The 13,927-nt window shown below is 37.1% G+C and overlaps 1 protein-coding gene across 1 annotated transcript in view; it reads right to left on the minus strand.

The window, feature by feature from the left end:
• Positions 1-12,631, minus strand: part of LOC139961009 (gamma-adducin-like) — a 42,595-nt gene extending 29,964 nt beyond the window's left edge. The window contains exons 1-8 of the mRNA XM_071959795.1: positions 12,261-12,631; positions 12,022-12,124; positions 10,505-10,741; positions 9,979-10,158; positions 8,938-9,089; positions 8,494-8,638; positions 3,214-3,294; positions 1,300-2,076 (exon numbers count right to left, since the gene is read on the minus strand). The gene's annotated coding sequence lies outside the window, so the exon portion shown is untranslated. The remainder of the gene's footprint in view (positions 1-1,299; positions 2,077-3,213; positions 3,295-8,493; positions 8,639-8,937; positions 9,090-9,978; positions 10,159-10,504; positions 10,742-12,021; positions 12,125-12,260) is intronic.
• Positions 12,632-13,927: the final 1,296 nt, after the last annotated feature.

Consider the following 13,927-nt stretch of genomic DNA (forward strand, 5'->3'; position numbering starts at 1 on the left):
ATTCATATTAGTATTGGAATACTTATTTTGTACTGTGTGTTATATGGTAAATTTTCTGAATACTGAGGAAATCTTTGAATACTTTTTGAATACTTATCGAATATATTTGTGTAAGGTAAGGGTGGCTTTATTAGAAAGCAGATAATCCGCTTTGTAACGACCATTATTTGTTACCCAGACTCGACAAAAAAAACCACACACACACCGATTGATAAAATTGTAGGTTGACAAAACCCAGACAACCAGCTCTTGATGCTGCAGGGAGAAGAGAGGACCAAGTACTCCCATTCCTGCCCATCAACACCCCCCACTTCCCCCACCACTTGTAATCCCAACCCACTAGTAAAGTGTGTTGCTGAACCTTCAAGACAAACAAATAGAAAACTCAATTATGACTTTCATAAAAGATCTCTAAGTGAGATTTTTCCCACAGTTTCAACTGGTAGCTTTTCTAAGGATTTACAGTAGCCAAAAGACCCTGGATTCCAAGGTCAATAATGAAACACATCTCCCAGGTGGGTAACCTTGCCCTTGGGGTCAGACATCAAAAAGAATATTATGGGAATTTTATCAATGAATGTCAACATTATTAGTGCCCATACATGTTAGAAAGCAAACATCTCCCTACTATGCCTTAATCTAAATCCATAAATCCGATTTGGAGTCGGCAAGTCGCATCAAGACTAGCAATTATTCCAGTCAAACATACTTCTTCAACCGCTGTTCTTTTCGTTTCATGGAGCAGGCTTTGCTATTGCAGGTGACTTTCTGCTGTTACTCAGAGCCTAGTTTGACTCGGAGAAAAGCAAACAAAAGTTTGTACAGAAGCAGAATCTTCAGAGGTGGAGAGAGTTAGAAGAGTGTAATGACTACATATTGATACAGAAGTAGACTACGCTAATGGCAAAATCAAGTTCCGTGTAGGCTAGGAGATACAATCATTCCCAAGACAATCAAAATTCCAAATTGATTATATTGTTTGGAACAGTTTGAAAATTTCAGATAACTTTTCTCAGAGGAGAGGGTCATAACAAAGATTAACTCAATCCATACCATTTACTTTGTGTTTGGAGTTGACTAATCTTGTCCATTTTCATCCCTCAACCCCCTTACCCCATTCCCGGCTCTTTAGAAAACAGCTTAAAAAAGGAAAACTCTGTAAATTTCACAGGTCTCGAAAATATTCTGAAATGGAGGAGAATGAACAAACTGTAATATAACCAGAGAACATTTGGCCTCACACTGCTAAGTTTTACAAGCAATCCGACCACGTTGGACCAAGTCCAGCTAATTCTTTACCTGTATCTCGCATGCTGCTACACAGTTGAGGGATAGGAAGTACGCCTCCTCTATGGACCCACCACAGCAGACGATACCATGGTTATGCAAGAATAGGATCTTGTTTTTGATGATTTGATCCTCCTGTTCCTCCTCGACCACGATCCCCGTGTAGTCATAGTGTAGAGATCTCACCACAAATCAAGGCTTCTTGACTCATCGACAAAAGGCCACACTTCATAGTTGAGACCTGTCAAGATTCAAAGCAAAAAATTCAAAATCCTCCATATTCTATGACATCTTTGCTTTTAAAGATTTGCTTTGGTCAACAACTTGCAGGAAGGGTAATGCTAGGCAAACATATTGAATATTCAAAGAACATTTAAAAATCCTCCATAATCTATGACATCATTGCTTTTAAGGTAGTTTTTTTTTTTTGTGGTCAGCAAATTTATAAAGCCAACTGGGTATTAATCAAAACAAATCGAAATGTGACAAGTCAAGCTAAAGATGTTAAAGAAAATGATCAAAATCCAAGTAAAGAAAAAAGGAACCTGCTCTAAGAATCATGAAAGTAATTATAAAGGTGGATACTCACAGCAGCGGCTGCCGAAGTGTGCACATGTTAAATGCATTTAGTACCTGGTCTGGATTTATTATTACTATTGCTTTCGCAGACTTTTAACTTTGAACACTATCTATCAATATGTAGCAACTGCTTTGAAGTTGATGAGAAAAACATCTTTTGGCCGAGAAGCATCCAACATTGGGGTTATTCCACTCATCTCCAGAAGTTATCTGTTGATCCAAAAAAAATCCCTTAGTTCATTTTTGCCTTTAAATAAAACAGTGAGTGACTTAATTATTTAGATTACACAAAAGAAGGCAAAACTATATCAAGAAAGACAATTGATCAAGTTAGCCATTAGCTAGCATTTGAAAGCAGTAGAGAAGACCAGCATATGCAGAGAAGTCTCCTAGATAATTGAAGCAAACACTGTTGTTCTATAACTCTATAAACACTACCTGGCAATTGATTGGACATTGTTTATATGTAAAGGATTGGGTGGTTAGAGGAGTCTGGTTGCGACATCCAAGGGGGGGGGGGGGGGGAGATATAGTATGGCAAGGGAAGGCAGAACTCAGTTTTTCTCTTTAAGCGCTGGTATTTTGTTCCCCACTAGCAAGCTCTACATCAAAAAATAGGAGGAAAAGGAAAACAAATGTGTAATAAACAATGCTTGATAAAATCATAAACTAGCTTTTAAATGTTGGAACACTCCTTTAATGCTCAGAAAATATTAAAGAGTGAATGGCTTCTTTAATATTAAGGAGTAGAAGGCTCTTTTAAATGCTTATGCCATGCAACCCACAATGCTTCTCATGTCAAAAATTAACCTTCTATTCTAAAAATCATGGCTATAACCGACATATGATAAAAAAAAATAAGATATAAAATCTTAAATTTGTCCAAAATCCATAACTATCTAAAAAAATATTTGCTTTGTCAATAGATGATAGCTAAAGGGAATCAATACAGCTTATTTATTACAACTCTAAGTGTGCATATGACCAACTAAACCCAATGCCATGGAATACTATTATGTACCAACGCCAACAACAATATGAACACAACAGTTACCTTTATCATACACATGGACACGGCCATCTTATACTACAAAAACTTGTGATAAAACTGAGGGCGTACTGGCAAATACTGCAGAATATGTACAACCTATCTAGCCTTATGCTGTCTACCAACAGAAATCACCTACAACATAAAAATGATTCAAATGCAAGCAAATATGAATACTTGTAACGTCTTCTGTCACATACTGAAATAATTATTGGATCTAGTACAGTAGTAGCAGGCATATCACATAATATAATACATGCTTGGACCTAAGATGTTTAAAAAGTGAGGAACAAACTTACCTGATTGTACCTGGTCTCCATAGCTGCCCTCAGCATACACTGCAAACGTACATTTTCTGCAACACCTAACTTCACGTCAAACTACAAAAAAAGCATCATATCAGTCAAAATCTTAGAAAAGTTACAAATGAAACATGTTATTACCTCATAGAGCTTTTGATGATAAACTGACGCAGGGAAAGTTAATTAAAAATAACAAATTTTTTGGGATATATACATAAATCTTAGGTTTCGTGTATAAACTACATTGTCAATGGTCCTGACCACAAACTTTTTCAGGTTCCTTACCCGCAACTTCCTGGAGTTTTGAAGGCTGAAATTGCAAATAAACTAGTGCATATCCCTACACCAGTTTGAAGGGTCACATTGCAAATAAATTAATGCATATCCCTACACTAGTTTGGAGGGCTGAAATTGCAAATAAACTAGTGCATATCCCTACACTAGTTTGGAGCGCTGAAATTGCAAATAAACTATTGCATATCCCTATACTAGTTTGGAGTGCTGAAATTGCAATTAACTAATGCATATCCCTACACTAGTTTGGAGGGCTGAAATTGCAATTAACTAGTGCATATCTCTACATATAAATAGACCTATCAAAAAGCCCAATCCTTGAGATCAATTTTAAGTTGGTCTGACTTCATGAAGTCAAAAAATTGGATAACCAACCATTATTGGATAACCAACCGTCAACCTGTTGACACTGTTCCTTGAGGAGCTCTTATATATTCTACTCTCTAATGATCTCCGAGGTTAAATAGAGTGTGGTTTTCACTACATCTTGCAAATTGTATTATTTGAGACACTAATTGAGACAACATTTAGCAGAAAATTTTATTTTGTTCCAATTTTGGAATACTTTTTCTGCTGGAGATCTCGGCAACGACGTCCTGCGACGTTCGTTAGCCTACAAGATTGTTAGTATGGATTCTGCGACAGTGGAGAAATTAAAGGAGTGTAGCATCAGAGTTGCCAACAGTTCATATAAAGATACTGAGATTATGTATGCTATCATGAATGATGTTGGTAGAGATGGAATTGCAAGTTGTGTGAAATCTTTAGGATGCTGGATTATCACATTAAAAGCAAAGGAACAAGCTGATCTTATTTTGGACAGTGGACTCCTCGTGAATGGGAATCAGTTTCTACTGGTGTCAACAGAACGTTCCTAACTGTTAGTGTTTTCGGAGTACCTTCATTCATACAGGACGAAGATCTAACAGGAAAACTTTGTGAGTATGGGTGTAAAATAAGAGGCGAATGGAAAGGAAAGACCTTCCCCAGATTCCCAAATATCGGGAACGGAATACGATATGTACAGTTAAAACTACCTGAAGAACACAAGAGCTTGCCTTACGCAATTAGAATTAACGGGATTAATATGACCTTAACACACAATGGTCAAACTAAAGTATGCAATTTGTGTTTGGAAAGCGATCACATCAGGAGAAACTGTCCTAACTACAAATGTTAAGTTTGCGATGTCCAAGGGCACCGGGAAGCTAATTGCCCAAAGGTCAGATGCTTTAAATGCCAAGAACGTTTGAAGAGTATCGCCATGACAACACAGACACTGGCTCGACCCTAGATACACATGAAAACGAAACACAATATCAGTCTGAGGGATAAGTCACTGGGTCGGTTGAACAGGACGATCACGCTATTCAAGAAGCTAACGAGGTCAGGGCACAGAAATCCGAACAAAACACGGATTCAACAGCAAAGAAGAACAATAACGCGAAATCCAGACACCCGAGTAATCCTAACCAGGAGTTAAAGAAAACCCACCAACAACAGCGAACTGAACAAAAGACGACATTGCCAACACAAAAAGTAGTAGAACAACGGAGAACACAACCGGAGACTGGATCTCAGCGGATGGAGGGGGCAAGCACACAAAGGGGAAACATCCAATCCCACAAAAGGCAAATATCCCTAGACAAGGACGGCTTTCAAACTATCAGACTAAAGAAGAAAACATTTATTCCTAATCTCAGCAGAGCGAGAAATGTCAGAACAAAGGATTCTTCGGCCGAACCTATGCAAAGATGATGGCGTTCATGTTATACGGTACATTTATTTATTTATAGTGATGCAAGCTGCAAAATACCTTGAAACAGGGGAGGAAGCTATCGCATGCAATTACTACGATATTGATTCATACAACAAGATGTCTCGCGAACACATATTGTCTTTATTCCACCATAATAGTCGAAGCCTTAACAAAAACTTAGACGACATAACTACATTTACGTCTCTATTGAAGGATTTCTCTGTCATTGGATTTACCGAAACCTGGCTTACTGCAGATATATCCCCCTTAATCCATATCAATAACTATACGCTTGTTGAAAGGCATCGTCCCGAAAGGAGAGGTGGTGGTGTTTGTTCATTTTTCAACAAAGATCTAAATTTCAAACTCAGAAACAATATAAGCATTTTCAATGATTCTGTCAATGTTCATAGAGGTTGACATAACATCAGCAATGAAAAATTATACCATAGGCGTAATTTATAGGCCTCCAAAAAGTTCACTGCATATTTTTCTGACACACGTAAACAAAATTTTAACCCAACTCTCCAATGAACGACATAGTGCGTACATTATGGGTGATTATAATATTGATCTTGCTGACAATATTAAATCTGCTGACTTTTTAAACTTACTATATGCCAGTGGATTTTTTCCTACTATTACCAAACCTACCCGTGTGGGTTGCACTTCTGCAACTCTTTTAGATAATGTTACAACCAATGATGACTGCAAACTAATAACTGGTATCTTTGTAAGCGATCTCAGTGACCATTATCCAATATTTCTCCAAACTGCCATACACAAAAGTAGACAAAGGGGCCCTATGTATGTAAGGAACTACTGCAAGACAAATGTACAGAATTTCTTCTCAACAATCCGAGATGCTTCTTGGGAAAATGTTTCATCCCAAACTGATGCACACATTGCCTATTCTATGTTTTATAACAATTTCAATGCCATATATAATCAATGCTTTCCTGAGCAATGTGTCACCAAATCTAAGAAACGTCGAAAGAGACACCCGTGGATTACTGCAGGTATTCTAGTTTCTATCAAAAGAAAAGATAAGCTATTTAAAAGTCATATTAAGAACCCGTCTGGTGTAAATAAAACTATTTATTCTCAATATCGTAATAAGCTCAATCATGTTATCAAATTTTCTAGAAAATTATATTTCAACAATAAATTTTATAATGCGAGGAGTAACCCAAAAGGCACATGGGATACCATTAACCAACTACTCCATAAAGGTCGTAAACAATCATCGTATCCCTCTTCTTTCAAGGATGGTGACAAAGAGATTAACACCGACCATGATATTGCTAATAAAATTTAATGACTTTTTCGTCAATCTGGGGCCATCACTGGCAAGTAAAATCAACCACAAACGTAAATCACAGGAATCTGTTAACATTGATGTTAACACTCATTCCATGTTTTCTCATCCTGTCAGTGAGGAGGAGTTGTTAAAAACAGCAACCTCTTGCATGAAACCTGATAAAGCAGCTGGATACGATGATTTTAAGCCTGGCATTGTAAGGCAAGTTATCTTATTTATTACCAAACCATTAACCCATATTTGCAATTTGTCGTTCAGTACCGGTATTTTCCCTGATATGCTAAAAATTGCCAAGGTCATCCTTGTCTTTAAGAAAGGGGATTCAGAAAACTTTGAAAATTATCAACCTATATCACTATTATCATGTTTTTCCAAAATAGTTGAAAGGCTTCTGTATAATCGTATTTTTAACTTTATTTCAAAATATAACATTTTATGCCAGAAACAGTATGGATTCCATCCTGAACACTCCACTGAGCTAGCACTAGCTGATGCCATTGACAATTTGTATAGTAATCTTGACAAGAATAGTACCTGTGTCGGGGTTTTCCTGGACCTCTCAAAGGCCTTTGACACAATAGACCACACAATTCTGCTTAATACATTACACTGTTACGGCATAAGAGGAACCCCCCTAAAATGGATCAACAGTTACTTAGCAAACCGCTACCAATATACATCCTACAAAAATGCTCATTCCCAACCGGAGAGAATTCAATGTGGTGTGCCACAAGGCTCTATACTTGGTCCATTGCTTTTTATCCTATATGTTAATGACATTACCAATGTTCCTGATAAAGTTAAAGTTGTTTTGTTTGCTGACGACACAAATATTTTCTTCGTATCACAATCGAGAACTTTATTTCATATTTAAGTATCAACTGAATTAGACAAGTTCAGCGACTGGTTCGCTGGCAACAAATTATCATTGAATATTGATAAAACAAACTATATAGTTTTTAATACTTATAAAAATTTTACATGGAATGCTGATATTACTATGGGTGGTAAAAGACTACAACAAGTCAATAGTACTAGATTTTTAGGCATATATATATATCATGAACTTAAATGGTGTGACCACATTACAACTGTCTGTAAAAAAGTTGCAAAAAACACCAGTGTTTTAGCTAAGCTTAAGCATTATCTGCCACACACATATTAAAGATTCTCTATCAGACATTAGTCCAGCCACATATTACGTATTGTTGTAACATATGGTCTGGTACTAGATATACCAATCTGAATCCCATTTGTATTACACAGAAGAAAGCAGTCCGCCATATAACACATGCCAAACCAGAGGGACCACACAAATCCTCTTTTTAAGCGTTCTAAGTTGTTAAAAGCTGATGACATTATTAGGGTTAACCTTGCTACATTTGCTTATAAGGCCTGGAATGGACTGTTACCAAATGCTTTTAATGACTACTTAATATGTAACAGTGATATTCATCATTACAATACCAGATCTTCAGGCAATGCACATTATAACAGGTATAATTCTACAATGGGGATGTTATCACTGAGGGCACGTACAATCAAAACTTGGAATTCTCTATCAGGAAATATTACAAATAAACCTTCTGCAAAATCATTCAGAAGAAACTTTATTCAAAAAATTATTGCATCTTATTAATTGAACATGTTCATTTTTTCTTATATATTTAGTTCACTTTTTCCTTTTCTTAACAGGGAGTCCTCTACTTTGTTAAGCCATCTGAAGATTTTTTAGAGGACTTCCTATCACATTGTATATATTCACGTGATAAAACAAATAAATCAAATCAAATCAAATTTGTGAATAGGACTGCATAATGCAATTTTAGCCTAGTATGTTAATTATTTAATGTCTATTCTCCTCAAGATGAGCTTCATTCTCAAAAGTTATACCTGAACTTACATTTTATGCCTATGTTTGCTAGCTGGGTCATCTACTTGGTTAATTTCAGTGGAACAGGTGCCCCCAATGTTTCTTCTCCTCTTTTCTGCTTGCATGTGTTCCTCTCATTCCTTAATTTGTCCATCAACTTCATGCTCCAGTACTCCTGTTTCAAAAGGAATTATAAATAATATCGAATGCTCTATGTTCACATACTAGGTAATCACCAATCAAAATAAATCCCATTCCAACCCCATAGCTTCACACACACACACATCTAATCAAATACAAACACATGCTGTTTGAAAGCCGTTATTTCCTATTCACAGTTGGTTTGGTCTACCAAACACTCTGAAATTCTCTACAAAGACAACGATGCACAGAGCTGACCTTGGCAACCTAGCATAAGGAATTATATTTTACCCAGCCCAGACACAATAGCATGTGCATATCAACATTACTTACTACAGGATGAGCTCCAGGTATATGGCTGCCTTTCCCAGGAACGGGTACCCCCGCTGCCTCTGAGTAGTGGGCAGTTTAAGTGCAGCTCGTAGATTGCTCAACAGCATGTCTCTTCCCAGTCCTGCTGTCAGTACACTACAACCAGTTTGTACCTACAGGTAATGAAAGAAATTAATGAAACATAACATGGCACAAAAGAGGGGTATAATTAAGAAGACACTGCAACTGCATGGCCTCTCCAAAGACTTTCCAATTCAGGCAGAATATGATCATATCACAACCCTCTGAGTATAATGCAAGAAGTAAGACTCCATTTGCTCCAGCAAGCCAATGCAGAGATGTAATAGTTGCGAATGTCACCATGGATACATTTGTTATTGATTACCATCACAGTAACAAGTTGTGCTTAATGGGTGAAATGAAAAGAAGAAGGGATCACAAGGTACAATGTCCAGGCAATGAGAGCTGTTCAGCAAAGATGCCCTATTTCGGAGATCATGAACAAAATGGTGGAAAGATTTGTGAATCCAAATTACTTACAGCTAAGAATCCACTAACGGTCAAGTGTCTCACAACTGATGCTGATGGCAAGGCATGTAAAGGGTTCAGTAGTACAATGGCTGTAACTACTCATTCTGAAAGTGAACTTAACCTGTTAGATCAAGTTCACCTACTCAAGTCACTCCGCAGAGCACTGACTATATTAAAGCAGTATTCTCCTCTATGTTCCTGCAAAAACTGTGACTAAGAAGCACTTGACAATCTTATAAATACCTGGGAGAAACCATCACTGATAAATTGGAGTGGGATGAACATGTAAAACGTACTCTAGCAAAAACTAATCAGCGTATGTTCCTATTACAGAAGCTTAATTTATTCAGACTAGACCAACTCTCATTTCTCTATTCTATATTAAAATCGGCAATCAAGACCACCATTACATTCTGTTTAGCAGCGTGGGGTGAAAATACTACTGCTAGAGACATGACCAAGTTAAATAGACTAGTTTCTAAAGCAAGGAAAGTTTGTCGGTCACATTACCTCAGTTCAGTAGATGAGTTGCTTGTCAGAGTATCACAGAGTAATATGAAGTCAATCATGTCATCCCAACATCCTCTGGGGCATCGGGTAGATTACAGCAATCAAACGGGCAGACTAATTGTCATGAGATGCTGAACCGAGAGATACAGGCGTTCTTTCTTGCAAAGGGCTCTTCTCAATCTTGCCAATGAATTATGTAGGAAATAGGCCAAATATATGTGTCAGAACATGGACTTAGTAGTCTTAATTTTTCGTTTTAAGAATCAGATTTTTATGTATTTATGAATGTCAATTTTTATGGTCAATAAAGATCCTTATATCTTAAATATCAAAAGCACTTTATCAACATGTTTAGACTGCCTTGCAAAGGACTACAGTGGAAATCATTCACATTGCCCAAAGCATTCATTTGTATGCAAGAGGCCAGGAAGTACACATTTCCATGTATGCCAAATGCTACAAAGGGTTCTCTGCTAATATCGCACACTGACAGCAGGAAGCTAAACAAAATACCTGAGACACCCACCTGCAGCAAACATTATGGTCCACTCGTTTTGAGACTTAATTCCACTCAAATGTAGATACCGTCAATTAGGCTTTCACTGTGACCAATCCAAAACATAGTACCACATTTTCATGCAATGGTCAGTACAGGGACTACAGTTCCATACACATAACATATAATGTGCCTGGAGAGTCCATAGCCAGGAAGATGGAAGGTGCAGTATTAAAGGTGAGCTCAAATAGTCCATGTATCCAGACTCTGAAATAGATGCAAAGAAAACAGCAATGTGATGAATTACGTAAGAGAGGCAGCTAGAGCATACAGAAGGAAGAGAGCACAACTCAGAGAGAGAAAGTACAAGCTACATGGTAGAACTATAAACATAAACCAGTCCAGTATCTATAAGAAAGATCAACTGATTCATGACCAGTTACTCTAGGATGAAAAACTACACTGATGATAAAGATGACAATATTTATCAGTGATGCCAGTAATTTGTAAACTGAGTCTATCCACACTCACTGTTATGAGTTAAAACAGTATCACTCATTCAGGGAAGTAGGCAATCAAGCTGATAACCATAAACTTGGCAAGTGCCATCAAACTTTCAAGGCTTTCTGCTGTGTTGCACTGCAAGATACTGTTGAGAGATGTGACATCTCTCTCCACATGTAGGCTGTTGTGGCATATGTAGGAGATGTCAAATGGTTTGGTCCTTAAGATTTCTTTACTTTGCACAATACTTTGAAGAGCATATATGTCAGAATGTGGACTCTGCTGTTAGCATTGTGAAAATAATGCCATATGCTGGTGACCCTGGCTTACTGATGGTGTAGGCACCTGTCCACATTCTGCATCCCTTTGTGTAACTTGCTGGGGCTAACGTATGTTTTGCCAACTTTTCATTTATGTCATCAGCCCATGCCATCCAATCTGAAATTGCAAAGGTGTGAGCTTTCCAGTTACATATTTCTAAATGTATATAGGCCTAAGCTTATTCTGAATGCAGCTTGGGGCTCAGTTCAGCTGATTCTTACACCACATTGAGTAGTAATATATGCTTTTAAACTTCTGACAGTCACTTTTGCTCTACTAGGTACACTGCACAGAGAAGGCTACTCACCAGATGAACAACTTCACTATCAAATAAGCTACATGTACTACTTAGTGAGTGTAAGTCTGTGATGGTATAAGCACTGAGGTGATGGGTATTACTTTCACTTTTCCCTTTTGAGGTAACTGAGAGGTTTTTCACACCTACCCATGCAATCATCCCATTCTTTATCATAAAGTTGAAATTTGATTTCTTCTTGAATATGAAGCTTTTTCCTAATTTTAAGTTGCTAACTCTTCAAACTCAACAACTTGTTTCTGTTCTTTTATGGTGAGATCATAGATGTGAGGAGTTCATAAATACTGATTTAGTTTCAGAACCAATTCTACATGTTAATCTTCTTACAACTGTTTATTCAACATCTATGAGAAAAGGTTTCCTCATGTAAGTGAATGAGGTGCAATGTTCCAAAAGTTTATTGAACCTCTCTGTCCAGCACATTTTCGGCATTTATATGTAAAATTCCACCTGTTTTCTGCCATACTTCCTCTGTTGGAAATGGTGTAGTGCAACCCTGCATTTCTGTACTGTAAAGAAAGCAAAAATAGATAACTAAAATCCTGGTTATCAGTACTGAAGGGCTCATTTATTAAAATTACAACTCATTATTCTTAATCGTAGTTAACCATAAACATAGATTGAAAAACAGATCTTGTCTCTTACTATTTTCATAACCAGAACTGCATGTGGATTCCTAACATAGTTAACGATCAGCTATCTGCAGTATTCTGTTCGTAAGGTGTTTGTGTAATGCGGCTGAGCAAGAGTCTTTCCAGTAAAGCTGTTGGAAAAGGGAAGATCACTAATGGAGTAAATGAAAAGAATTAAATGATACCTTAAATAACTGTTGACTAGCTGATAAACATATTTATATTCTTAAATGCAATTTCCCCAGATTAGTGATAGTAATATACCTAACATGTGTTCATCCGTGGGTGCGAAAGCAATTATTTACTCTGTCACTGTGAATTTCCCTCATGCAGTGGCATTGCTGGCACGACTCTTGCTCAACAGTGTTCGTGTTACATTTGCAAAGAAAAAGTTAAGCTTGCCTTCTAAAAGGTTAAGTTAACCTTAAAAGTGCTAGTTCAAAAAGGTTAAGGAGATTGGCTTCTGCAATTGCGTAGGCCTAAGCACACATACTTTATGCTTGACCTTATTAGTTTAGATTAGTTTAGTAAAGAAAAAGGATCAGGAGGGACACTCAAGTCCCCATCAAAGACCCTATAGGAGAGGGAAGAAAACTGATGACACAAACGATCAGACCCGATTACAATGCTTAAAGTGCTTGTCCAAAGCATTCTTAAACCCATTCACACTACAGTACTTGCAAGTACAACTTTCTCAGGCGAGCCATTCCACTCATTCACAACCCTATTAGAAAAAAAGTTATGCCGAATATTAATGCTACTTTGTGACTTGTGGAGTTTAAGACAATGACATCTGGTACAACCACTATTAGCAAACATGAAAAAGTCAGTGACTATCAAGATACTTAATCAAGATATCACTTTTATGAAACCTACGTTTGAGTTGAATCTTGGACTTGGGTCACTGCATAATCTAGATCTATGGGAAGACTGTCCATGAACTTGTGTTTGAGTTACTTTATTACTCTGAAATTTAGTGACTCTAGCCCTGACTCGTTGCATAACTGGTAATAGTTCCTGAAAACTCCACATGAATTGAATATGGACCACTGAATCAAGAACTACTGGAGACTAATAATTCTTCACATCCTTAGCTAGATGAAGTAATGGTTTCTAATACAAACGGTATACTTTATCAATCCCGTTCTTGAACCATTGACCCAAAATTGTGTCCTTTCTGGAGAGAAGTATTGAAGGAGAACCGGACTGATGGTGTGCTATTTATAATAATCCCTCTGCCTAATACAAATACCAAGGTATTTAATTAAAAAATAGTGAATTGCACATAAAGCACCTAAGGCGACATCTTTGTCGCCCTAGGTGAATTCATCTCTTTTCACAACACTTAGGACGACATAGCATAAACTCACCACTTAGGGCAACGATGGTGATTTAGTGTAATTTCGTCACACTGGACCATTGTTCTCCAGTATGTGCACTATTTATAATAATCCCTTTGCAAAGTACATATAGCAAAGAATACAATTAAATAGTTAATTAATTTCACATATACATGTCACCCTATGTGAAATTAACTCTTTCCACAACACTTTAAATAAATAAATTGAGAAAGACATAAGACCAGAGATCTACAGTCAATATGAAAAGATGCCTGTATACAGTATTTAGAACTGCTCAATGGGATCATTACAACTCAAGCTGGATTCTAAACCTGAAAAT

Source organism: Apostichopus japonicus, chromosome 20, assembly GCF_037975245.1.
Source record: "Apostichopus japonicus isolate 1M-3 chromosome 20, ASM3797524v1, whole genome shotgun sequence".
NCBI lineage: Eukaryota > Metazoa > Echinodermata > Holothuroidea > Aspidochirotida > Stichopodidae > Apostichopus > Apostichopus japonicus.